The sequence below is a fragment of the Arachis hypogaea genome, chromosome 6, assembly GCF_003086295.3.
Source record: "Arachis hypogaea cultivar Tifrunner chromosome 6, arahy.Tifrunner.gnm2.J5K5, whole genome shotgun sequence".
NCBI classification, from domain to species: Eukaryota; Viridiplantae; Streptophyta; class Magnoliopsida; order Fabales; family Fabaceae; genus Arachis; species Arachis hypogaea.
This window is the reverse complement of record NC_092041.1, coordinates 91,907,096-91,920,569: the sequence shown is the minus strand read 5'-3', so window position 1 is coordinate 91,920,569 and position 13,474 is coordinate 91,907,096. Positions and strand designations below refer to the sequence as shown.

Sequence of the window (13,474 nt, the reverse complement as noted above, 5' to 3'; positions counted from 1 at the left end):
CACCAGCTGAGTGGTCTAGAGAAATCTGAGCTTTTTCTGTAAGCCCATAGTAGAAGATGTCTAATTGCACCCATTCTGAAAACATTTCAGAGGGGCATTTTCTTAGCATCTCTCTGTATCTCTCCCAAGCATCATAAAGGGATTCAGTATCTCCTTGTTTGAAGCCTTGGATGCTTAGCCTTAGCTGTGTCATCCGTTTTGGAGGGAAGTAGTGATTCAGGAATTTTTCTGACAGCTGTTTCCATGTTTTTATGCTGTTCTTAGGCTGGTTATTTAACCACCTCTTAGCTTGATCTTTTACAGCAAATGGAAACAGTAGTAATCTGTAGACATCCTGATCCACTTTCTTATCATGTACTGTATCAGCAATTTGCAGAAATTGTGCCAGAAATTCTGTAGGTTCTTCATGTGGAAGACCAGAGTACTGGCAGTTTTGCTGCACCATGATAATAAGCTGAGGATTCAGCTCAAAGCTACTAACTCCAATGGAGGGTATACAGATACTACTCCCATATGAAGCAGTAGTGGGGTTAGCATATGACCCCAGAGTCCTCTTGGACTGTCCATTCATACTTACTTCCATAATGGAATACAAGTTGAGAATTTATATGTTGAGAATTATTTATTTTATAGAAATGGAATAAAAATGGAATAAAATAAAAAGAAGTTAAAAATATATATATATTTTTTTTTGAATTTTGAATTTTATGATGAAAGAGAAAAACACACGAAAGACACAAGACTTAAAATTTTGAGATTTAATGTTCCTTATTTTCGAAAATTTTGGAGGGAAAACACCAAGGAACACCAAACTTAAAAATTTTAAGATCAAGACACAAGCAAAATTCAAGAACACCTTGAAGATTCACAAGAACACCAAGAACAAAAGGAGGAACACCAAACTTAAAATTTTTAGAAAACTTTAATAAAATTTTCGAAAATTATAAAAAGATTAACAATAAAACACCAAACTTAAAGTTTGGCACAAGATTAAATCAAGAAAAATTATTTTTGAAAAAGATTTTCAAAAGTATTGGTGCTCCCTTATCAAGAATATAAACCAATGCTTTAGCCAATTGGGAATAAATATGACACTTGATGCAGATATTCCAATTAGTGCTTTAAAAGGAACACAAGTCGAAAATTTTAAAGAAAAATATGAGATATGCAATTGACACCAAACTTAGAACAAGACACTAAAATTCACGAAAATTAGCGATTAATTAAAAGAAAATAATAAATTTTTAAAAAGAAATTTTTGAAAAGAAACTATCCTATCAAGATTTAATGACTCTATAACAATAAAAAAATAAGAATAAAAATAAAAATAAATTATTCCTAATCTAAGAAATAAAATAAGCCTTCAATTGTCCAAACTCAATAATCCCCGGCAACGGCGCCAAAAACTTGGTGGACGAAATTGTGATTCTTAATTAAAGGCTCCTTGGCATGTGCCAAAGAGAACTAATTTAACTAACTGATTACTTTCCTTTCACAACTCCGTTCAACTAACCAGCAAGTGTACTGGGTCGTCCAAGTAATACCTTACGTGAGTAAGGGTCGAATCCACAGAGATTATTGGTTTGAAGCAATCAATATTTATTTTATTAATCTTAGTCAGGATGTCAATAGGATTATTTGGATTAAAAGTGAAATTACTAGATTTGATTATAAAAATAAAAGAGGGAACAATGTTACTTTGTTTTGCAGTACTGGGAAATATGTTGGAGTTTTGGAGATGCTTTGTCCTCTGACTTCAACTCTTCCTTGAAATCCTCTTCTCACACGCAGGTTCCTTCCATGGCAAGCTCTATGTAGGGTGTCACCGTTGTCAGTGGCTACTTCCCATCCTCTCAGTGAAAACGTTCCTATGCTCTGTCACAGCACGGCTAATCATCTGTCGGTTCTCAATCAGGTTGGAATAGAATCCATTGATTCTTTTGCGTCTGTCACTAACGCCCAGCCCTCAGGAGTTTGAAGCACGTCACAGTCATTCAATCCCGGAATCCTACTCGGAATACCACAGACAAGGTTTAGACTTTCCGGATTCTCATGAATGCCGCCATCAATCCGGCTTATACCACGAAGATTCTGTTGGGGAATCTAAGAGATATTCATTCAATCTGATGTAGAACGGAGGTGGTTGTCAGGCACACGTTCATGGATTGAGGAAGGTGATGAGTGTCACGGATCATCACCTTCTTCACAATTAAGCGCGAATAAACATCTTAGATAAGAACAAGCGTGTTTGAATGGAAAACAAAGGAATTGTATTAAATCATCGAGACGCTGCAGAGCTCCTCACCCCCAACAATGGAGTTTAGAGACTCATGCCGTCACAAAGTATGTAATTCAGATCTGAAAATGTCATGAGGTACAAGAAATGTCTGTAAAAGTTGTTTAAATAGTAAACTAGTAACCTAGGTTTACAGAAAATGAATAAACTAAGATAATTGGTGTAGAAATCCACTTCTGGGGCCCACTTGGTGTGTGCTGGGGCTGAGACTAAAGCTTTCCACGTGTAGAGGCCTTTCTTGGCGTCAAACTTCAGGTTATGACGTGTTTTGGGCGTTCAACTCCGGATAATGACGTTTTTCTGGCGTTTAACTCCAGACAGCAGCATGAACTTGGCGTTTAACGCCAAGTTACGTCGTCTATCCTTGCGCAAAGTATGAACTATTATATATTGCTGGAAAGCCCTGGATGTCTACTTTCCAACGCCGTTGAGAGCGCGCCAATTGGACTCCTGTAGCTCCAGAAAATCCATTTCGAGTGCAGGGAGGTCAGGATCCAACAGCATCAGCAGTCCTTTTTCAGCCTAAGTCAGATTTTTGCTCAACTCCCTCAATTTCAGCCAGAAAATACCTGAAATCACAGAAAAACACACAAACTCATAGTAAAGTCCAGAAATATGATTTTTGCCTAAAAACTAATATTATTTTACTAAAAACTAACTGAAACATGCTAAGATCTACATGAAATTACCCCCAAAAAGCGTATAAAATATCCGCTCATCAAGGTTTCAGCTCAAAATTGTTTGCTGCAATGAAAGGGATTGAGATGCTTCTTCCATCAAATTTGGAAGTAGGTGTAGTATAGTCACCAAGCATCCTCCTTGCATTATTATTTTCGGCTGCCAACTCCTTTTCCTTTTCAAAAATTTCTGTAAGGTTGTCTCTGGATTGTTGTAATTTAGCTTCTCTTAGTTTCCTCTTCAGAGTCCTTTCAGGTTCAGGATATGCTTTAACAAGAATATTCTTGTCCTTTCTCCTGCTCATATGAAAAAAGAAAGGAACAGAAAATAATAATAGGGATCCTCTTTACCACAGTAGAGAGATTCCTTTATGTTAGTAGAAGAAGAAAAGAATAGAAGAAGGAAAAGAGGAAAATTCGAACTCAGAGAGGAGGAGGGGTTCAAATTTTAGGATGAAGAGAAATGTTAGTAAATGAATGAATAAATAGAAAGAGATGAGAGAGAGGGGTTTTCGAAAATTAACTTAAAATAAAAGAAAAATATTAAAGTTAAAATTCGAAAATTGTTTTTGAAAAACAGTTAGTGATTTTCAAAAATTGAGAGAAGAAATAAGATCAAAATTAAAATTTGAAACAATTAGTTAATTAAAAATAATATTTGAAAAAGAGGGAGGTAATTTTTGAAAATTAGAGAGAGGAAAGTAGTTAGGTGGTTTTGAAAAAGATAAGAAATAGTAAAACAAACAAAAAGTCAATTAGTCAGTTGAAAAAGATTTAAAATTCAATTTAAAAAAAAAAGATATGATTTGAGAAAGATATTTTGAAAAGATATGATTGAAAAAATATTTTGGAAAAGATTTGATATTTAAAATTAAAATTGATTACTTGACTAACAAGAAACTAAAAGATATGATTCTAGAATTTAAAGATTGAAACTTTCTTAACAAGAAAGTAACAAACTTTAAATTTTTGAATCAATCACATTAATTGTTAGTAAAGTTTTCAAAATTTTGAAATAAAGATAAGAAAAAGATTTTGAAAATCAAATAAGAAAAATTTCGAAAAATAATAAGAAAAATGAAAAAGATTTGATTTTTGAAAATTTTTTTGAAAAGATAAGATTTTTAAAATTGAAATCTTGACTTGACTAACAAGAAACAACTTATTTTAAAAAATTTTGACTAAGTCAACCAAAAGATTTCGAATTTTATGAGAGAAATAAGGAAAATATATTTTTTTAATTTTTGAATTTTTAATGATAAGAGAGAAAAACATAAAAATGACCCAAAACATGAAAATTTTGGATCAAAACACATGATGCATGCAAGAACACTATGAATGCCAAGATGAACACCAAGAACACTTTGAAGATCCAGACTTATTTTTGAAAAAGTTTCAAGAAAAAAAAACATGCAAGACACCAAACTTAGACATTTTTCATGCTTAGACATTATGAATGCAAAAATGCATATGAAAAACAACAAAAAACACAAAACAAGAAAATATCAAGATCAAACAAGAAGACTTACCAAGAACAACTTGAAGATCATGAAGAACACCATGCATGAGTTTTCGAAAAATGCACAAATTTTTAAAGATATGCAATTGACACCAAACTTAAAAATTGACACTAGACTCAAACAAGAAACACAAAATATTTTTGGTTTATTATGATTTTATTAAAAAAATTTTGTATTTTTTTCGAAAATTATATTTGGAAAAATGCAAACAAAGAAAAAAATTTTGAAAGATTTTTGAAAACTTTTTGAAAAAAAAAATTATCTAATCTGAGCAACAAGATGAACCGTCAGTTGTCCAAACTTGAACAATCCCCGGCAACGGCGCCAAAAACTTGATAGGCAAAATTGTGATTTACACTTTTTATAACTCGAACAATTCTTAGTAATGGCTCCAAGAACTTGGTGCACACTACTATGGTTCACTCACATTCTTCACAACTTCGCACAACTAACCAGCAAGTGCACTGGGTCGTCCAAGTAATAAACCTTACGTGAGTAAGGGTCGATCCCACGGAGATTGTTGGTATGAAGCAAGCTATGGTCATCTTGTAAATCTCAATCAGGCAGATTATAATGGTTGTAGAGGTTTTCGAAAAATAATAATAATTAAAGCATAAAATAAAAATAGAGATACTTATGTAAATCATTGGTAGGAATTTCAGATAAGTGTATGGAGATGCTTTGTCCCTGTTGAATCTCTGCTTTCCTACTGCCTTCCTTCAATCCTTCTTACTCCTTTTCATGGCAAGCTGTATGTAGGGCATCACCGTTGTCAATGGCTACTTCCCATCCTCTCAGTGAAAATGGTCCAAATGTTCTTGTCACAGCACGGCTAATCATCTGTCGGTTCTCGATCATGTCGAAATAGAATCCATTGATTCTTTTGCGTCTGTCACTACACCCAACAATCGCGAGTTTGAAGCTCATCACAGTCATTCAATCCCTAAATCCTACTTGGAATACCACAGACAAGGTTTAGACTTTCCAGATTCTCAAGAATGGCCGCCAATAATTCTAGCTTATACCACAAAGATTCTGATTAAGGAATCCAAGAGATATTCGTTCGGTCTAAGGTAAACGGAAGTGGTTGTCAAGCATGCGTTCATAAGGATGGATGATGATGAGTGTCACGGATCATCATATCCATCAGGTTGAAGTGCAACGAATATCTTAGAACAAGAATAAGCTGAATTGAATAGAAAATAGTAGTAATTGCATTAAAACTCGAGGTACAGCAGAGCGCCACACCCTTAATCAATGGTGTGTAGAAACTCCACCGTTGAAAATACATAAGTGATGGTCCAAGCATGGCCACCAAAGACATATGAATTCGAAAATAGGGAAAAGGACCCTTTGTACAATAGTGAAAAGTTTTATTTATACTAAACTAGCTACTAGGGTTTACAGAAATAAGTCTAAGTGCAGAAATCCACTTCCGGGGCCCACTTTGGTGTGTGCTTGGGCTGAGCTTGAGCTTTACACGTGCAGAGGCTTCTCTTGGAGTTAAACGCCAAGTTGTAACGTATTTTTGGCGTTTAACTCAGTTTGCGTCGTCTAAACTCGAACAAAGTATGAACCATTATATATTACTGGAAAGCTCTAGATGTCTACTTTTCAACGCCGTTGAGAGCGCGCCATTTGGAGTTCTGTAGCTCCAGAAAATTCATTTTGAGTGTAGAGAGATCGGAATCCAACAGCATCAGCAGTCCTTTGTCAGCCTGAATAAGATTTTTGCTCAGATCCCTCAATTTCAGCCAGAAAATATCTGAAATCACAGAAAAATACACAAACTTATAGTAAAGTCCAGAAATGTGAATTTTGCATGAAAACTAATGAAAATATCCCTAAAAGTAGCTAGATCCTACTAAAAACTACCTAAAAACAATGCCAAAAAGCGTATAAATTATCCGCTCATCAAATACCCGCTGGGATTACCTATGATGAGGAGGTTAACGTAGACCTGCAAAATTTCTACGGGGACAGAGACCCACTCCCATGAATAAATGGAAACAGGAGCAGGAATTGAGGTACCTGCCCAACAGGGTCCCATGAAATCCTCATGAAAAGTGATTTACTTAAATATTTTTATGTATATAAGTTTTGTAAGTAACTTTAATTCATTTTATTTTAATTTATATGTTAGAAATTTTACATATATGTTATTATGTTAAATTTGTGTTTGAATTATGTGTGATTTAATATACTTAATTGAATTATATAAAATTTTATTATGGTTGTGTTTATTATCTTTTAAAAAAATTTAAAACTTAATAATATTCAATTATTCATTGATACTCGTGAATATCCCTCTCTCCCGCATAGAGAAATAAACGAGACCCGTAGCGGGAACTGAGGGCAGGAGAGGGGTCCCACCCCATGAAGACTACTGCCATCCTTAATGCTGATACAATGATACTAAGTGCCCTTTCATATCCTAATCTATAGTATATAGTCTATAGTCTATTTCAGTTGAACTTATTCTACCAATGATTGTATTACATCTATGTTATGTTTATTTGATCCCATATAATCCTATGTAATTTTGTTAACTTTTTTTTTTGCTTCATAACCTTGATTAAGCACTTGATATCCCTAAAAGATTTTGCTCCAAGAAAAATTAAACTTGTCATCGTCAAGCTATTGATGGAGTTGGTATATGTATGTATATATAATTAGTCTGTACTCTAAGAAAATTTGGTAGAGATGTGGTGGCCATATTTTGACTTAAATGAAAGGTGAAAGAGCCAATGTAGGGGGTCACTATTATCGGATCTTTTTTATGGTGTCTCTGAAGATGCTCCGTTAAGGCGAGTAACAACAAATTTTTCAATGTATATCAGAGGATGATAAATATTCAAGATCATAGTCTTTGTGGCATAAACTAAGTATTGATTTTTAATTTATAATACATAAATTAATAATACGATGGGATCTCTTTCAACTTGTACATGCTTTTTTGTCATCTTTGAAATGAATCTGAATGGTGATTATGTCTTGGGTCGCATGTGTTCTTTCGGAACTCGAAAGTTTGTAATTTAGGCAGTTGCAAGTCACTAATTTTTCTCAGTTTTATTTTTATTAGTATGCTTTCTATAACACTAGTATCTTTCACATATTTATAGAGGAAAAATTTTATGTACTTAATCAAATAGTTATCTTCATTAAGAACAGTATTATAGTATATGATTCATTGTTTTTTTCTTTTAATTATTTCACCTTTTTTAGTTCATGATTGTACTACCTCTTAGTAATTACTTTACTACTATTAGGCCTGAAACAAATTTTAATATTGTAAGTTATATTTGTTTGTCCTCTTAAATTGAAAATAAATGCTTCACTCTCTGGGTTGAAAAACATATTAAAATAATCAATAATTAGATGAGCCTTAAAAAATTTATTGTAAAATAAATTAAGAGAAACTTGATAACCTGCATCAAAATTATAAATCAAAATAAACCAAAGAATGACTTACACGTAAGAGAAAACTAAATATGCTATTCTACCGAAAAATTATGGGTATAAAATGAATTGTGACATCACAAAGAAATAACCGTACACAATTTTTTTAAGTAATTTGACTTAGGGGTGATATTGCTGAGACGCGTGCTGTTTATATTTGAAACTATGAGTCATTAATGTTGTCTCAAACCAAAACTCGGCAAGCAACAACAAATTATTTTCTTTCCCGCTGCTATTGTCAATTTCAAATATGATTTTATTGTTTTTTCCCGTATAAACTAGAGAATTTGTTAATTCAATTTCTACATCTAAATTCTATTATGGTTATGGCATATTATTTTATTATAATTATTCTGATAACTATATTAAATATATATTAAAATTAAGGACAAAATACCCTAATAAGCCAATGGCAGTTTCAAGGTACGTAAATAAGCCAAAATAAAAATCGTTTCAGCAATAAGGCAAGTGATAATTTTAATGTAATTCGAATCAGCATGGTTCGAACTACAAATGTTAATAAATCGAACCATGGCAGTTCGAATTAGGGTGAGAAAAGGTTGAACATAATTTGAACCAATGTGGTTCGAACTTAATATGCACATAATTCGAACCAATGTGGTTCGAATTATACAAAGTAAAGCATTGCATGTAAATCGAACCAACCTGGTTCGAATTACCCTTGGCGTGGCTCATTAATAATTCGAACCTACCTGGTTCGAATTACAGGTGATTCGGCTATATAAGGAGTTCGAATCAGCCTCATTCGAACCATTCTTCCTTTCCCATACCCCACCAAATCCCAGAGAAAACGACCCAGATTCTATCCGACGAAGACTTGAGCAAAATACTCTGCTGATGGGGGATGATCCGACACGGTTATATCGCTTGGACGGAGTTGCTCATATAGCCGGGGTCATCAACGACGAGGTTAGTACAGAAATAACTTAGTGCTAGCAGTAAATCGTTGTAGTATTGCTGGTGGTTTAGTTGAGAGATTCTGCATGCGATTTAGATTATGGTTTAGTTGGTGGTTTATGTAGGTGGTTTCTGGTGGTGGCTTATGTTAGTGGTTTATTTTAGTGGTTTATGTTAGTTGTTTTGTGTTGGTTGTTTTATGTTGGTTGTTTTATGTTGGTGGTTTAGTTGGTGGTTTATGTTAGTTGTTTTTTGTAAGCGGTATGGTTTTATGTTGGTTTTTTTATGTTAGTGGTTTATGTTAGTTGTTTTATGTAAGTGGTTTGTGTTAGTTGTTTTATGTTAGCTGTTTTATGTTAGTGGTTTATTTTGGTTTTTTTATGTTTGTGGTTTATGTTAATTATTTTATGTTAGTGGTTTATGTTAGTTGTTTTATGTTAGTGGTATGTTTTAGTTGTTTTATGTTAGTTGTTTTATGTTAGCTGTTTTATGTTAGTGGTTTATGTTTGTTTTTTTATGTTGGTGGTTTATGTTAGTTATTTTATGTTAGTGGTTTGTGTTAGTTATTTTATGTTAGTGGTTTGTGATACTTGTTTTGCGTTAGCTGTTTTATGTCCATGGTTTTAGTTAAGCAGTTTTATGAAATTGGTTCTAGTTTAGCTGTTTTATGTTAGTGGTTTAGCTGTGTGGTCTATGGTAGTTGTTTTGCATCTGGTTCTCGTTCATGGATTTTTAAGCGGTTTTATTTAGTATGACGTTTTCTTGATGATTTATCATTTTGGCTATGTTTGTCATTGGTTATGAAGCTGGTTCTAACAATGCGGTGCATGTCATGTGCAGCCCCAGCGATGCATCCGGAGCATGCGGCGGCAGCAAGGCATGCGACTCGATGACAGATACGTTCCGTACTTGCAGATGGCCGGACTATACCATCTAGCAAGGCTGAACGATAGATGGTTCTGATTAGACGAGGCCCTTGTCAGTGCATTCGTCGAGCGATGGCGTCCGGAGACGCACACGTTTCACATGCCGTTCGGAGAGTGCACGATCACACTTCAGGACGTGACATACCAGTTGGGTTTGCCAGTGGACGGGCGTTACGTCAGCGGCTGCCTATCAGAATTCCATATTTACATCCAGGGTGGCCGTCTAGCCTGGGTGTGGTTTCAGGAGTTGCTCGGAGTGGTTCCTCCTCCCAGCCAGGTTCAGAAGTACGCAGTGAACTGCAGCTGGTTTCAGGAGACTTTTGGTGAGTGCCCTGAGGGAGCTGATGACGAGACTATGCGGAGATATGCCCGTGCATACATCATGATGTTGTTGGGTACGCAGCTGTTTGCGGACAAGTCCGGCAACCGCATTCACATCAGATGGCTTCCCTACGTAGCTAGGCTGGATGAGATGGGTACCTACAGCTGGGGTTCTGCAGCACTGGCCTGGTTGTACCGGTGCATGTGCCGAGTGGCGAACAGACATGTGGTCAAGTTAGCGGGCCCACTTCAGCTACTTCAGTCTTGGATCTTCTGGCGATTTCCTCGGTTCAGGCCTGAAGGGTATGAGACGTTCAGCTGGCCATTGGCGTCGAGGTACTCTACTTAGCCTTCTCTATTTCAATTGAATATAAGTAATTCCATGTTAATTAAAAAAGTATTACGAACCCTAAACACACATTTATGATGCAGGTGGTCAGGATACAACTCTTCCGGTAGCGATAAGGGTCCTAGAGTGCAGATGTGGAGGCTGAGGATAGACCGGTTACAGGATAGGGAGGTGAGTATGCTACGTAATAAGTTTCTTTATTTAATCACAGTTTATAAGTTGGGTCCATGAGTTGCCCTAACAATGGAGAGTTCTTCGTGCAGTTTATCTGGATGCCTTACACAACTCCCGACGTACTTCAGGTTGTGCATCCAGAGGCATTGGAGCCTCGGCATATGGCGTTGTGGCGGTCTGTGGCGTCGCTGATCTACTTTGCCGTCATAGAGTGGTATCAGATAGATAGGGTTCTTCCGCAGTTTGGAGGTGTGCAGCCCTGTCCGAATCCCGCCCTAAACATCGACTTTCTGATGTCCAAGGACGGCAGAGGCGGCGATCGATGATTCTCGTACCAGTTGCAGAAGTGGCATCTCTATTGGGACTCCCATGCGGACACCGTGCTGAGGTTCGATGTTGTTGCCGACCCTGGACCGTCGCAGCAGTTCCTCGATTGGTGGAGGCAACATGGAAAGAAGTTCCTGTCTCCAGAGATGCAGTTGATGGATCCGAGAGCCGTTCCTATTCTAGTTGAGGCCTCACAGCGGGGTGTTGGGCGAGTTCCTGACATGGATCGGCCTGAGGACGTGCCGGACAGGCGGCAGGTTGAGAGGAGAGCTCGTGTTGGGACACGACGGAGCCAGCATAAGTGGAGGTGGCTTGATGCGGCTATTGACGATCACGACGATGACGGTCCCACTAGAGGCGGACGACGAGGCCAGGGAGGAAGACGGAGAGGGCGTGGTGCGGGGGACCACCGTCCTCGTGACCCTGACGACGATGGCGACGATCAGCATGGTCCGGTGGGCGGGGATGGTGCAGGTGCTGTTGCAGTTCATGGTGTTAGTACCCACGATGGCAGACAAGGAGGTGAGTGGTATGGGTCAGGTATGGGTGACGTGGCTGACCCTGGTCATGCTGGACTTGGGTCGGGGCCTCTTGGAGATTATTTCGTTGGTGTACCCGCCCATGACCAGCCTCAGCAGGAGGGTACCCCATGGGTTTTTCCGGGATCACAGTGGTCAGACTTCCTTGCCTCAGATACGCTTGATGCGGACTTCGGGGTGCACAGTTTTTGGATGACATCACCGCCATCATGCAGGAGGATGTGCCAGCTCGGAGGCGTGGTCAGACATCCGTCACGCAGGCACCGTTGGACGTTGATCTGAACGAGCCTCCTACGGCATCCGTTGGTGACCATTTTGGTTTGCGAGGTACCCCACCATCCGCCTACGCTACTGCATCAGAGTCTGTTGCTGGGCCGTCTGCGGCACCCGCCCATTTTACGCCACCTGCACAGCCTGGCCCAGATGAGGACGCGGATGAGATCGAGGATGAGGAGCCGTTTATCCGCAGAGGTCAACAGGCACGGTACCCCGTCGTTGCGGTACGGGATCGCATATGTTTAGATGAGTCATGTATCATGTATTTTGTTCCGTAGGGTTTATTCATGTATCACAGCCATATGTACTTTTGTTGTTATTTTAGAGCTGTTTTCCTTTGTTGTTTGTTCATCGAATTGTACTTTGAAAACTGTTGTTTACCGAATTTATCAGTGACTATTTATAATCATTGCATCATATAACAGTCTAATATGTACATTTATTTATTAAATTTTGCATTTAGGGTACTTGTAGCAAGACTCAAAGTGATACATAACATATTCATTACTTAATGCAGCATGCTGAATACATGAAAGTTAAAAAATCAACAATAAAACTTAACTAAAATAAGTACTAACGCTAAGAACATGGCTACTAATGGCCCCCAGTGTGAGACGATCCACCCAACTGTGGGCAACTTCGACGTGTGTGTCCGGGTTGGCGACATAGGCCACATCTCTTTGGACGGTTTGGATCTGCCTCGTTCATATTTGTTCGTATCCTGGTGGACCTCGGACGACCCTCTCTCGCACGCCTCTTGTCAGGGTCCGGTATCACAGTAGGCTCGTCATATGGTGGCCAGAAACCCTCCGGAATCGGAGGGGTGAATCCCATACGATACACACTGAATACCGAACTAATCCTATACACGCTGTGAACATAAGTGGTCCAGTTCACCCGTGAGTAGGCACAACATGCAAGTGCGTGCGGACATGGAAAATGAAGCGCCTGGAAGTACCCGCAGTCACATGTCCGAGCGGCAAGCGATACTCTGTAGCTATCCAATGAGAAGGAACCAATTGGAGTGGTTTCGGCTACGGTGAACTCGGAATTATCCCTGTCATACAAAGTCACCGTGAAGCACCTCGCCGTCTTCAAGTTGGCCTCAATACACTTGGCCAAGTGCTGAGTAAATTGTTGTCCGGTTCCCATCTGGGCCTCAGCCTCTCTCCCCTTGCGAACAAAAAGTTCCGCAAGCCTACCATATGTTGCCTTCACCAGCGAGGATACAGGTAGGTTTCTGACACCCTTGAGGATTGAGTTCACACACTCGAAGATATTCGTCGTCATGTGACCGAATCTCCGCCCCTCATCACGATGCTGAGTCCACAAGGAATAATCAATCCGGTTCGCCCACTCACACATCGCCGGGTCTTCAGACCACAGAATATCAAACCAGTAATCAAACTCAACCTCAGTCTTGGCATACGCCGCATTCACAAGAAGCCTCCGTGCGTCTTTGCCCTTGAAGGTAAGGGCAAAGTTAGCAGCTACGTGTCGAATGCAGAATGCACGGTATGCAGATGGAGGTAACCAACCTCCGTCAGGAGCCTCAAGCGCAGCCTTGATGCCGTTATGCCTGTCCGATATAACCAGCAGACCCGGCTGCGGTGTCACGTGCTGACGAAGGTGGGAGAGAAAGAATGCCCAAGACTCAGCATTCTCACCCTCTACTAGTGCAAATGCAACATG

The 13,474-nt window shown here is 38.6% G+C and overlaps 1 pseudogene; it reads left to right on the top strand.

Moving 5' to 3' along the window:
• LOC112805733 (arogenate dehydrogenase 1, chloroplastic-like) overlaps window positions 1-9,544 on the top strand; it is a 28,860-nt pseudogene extending 19,316 nt beyond the window's left edge.
• The last annotated feature ends 3,930 nt before the right edge of the window (window positions 9,545-13,474 follow it).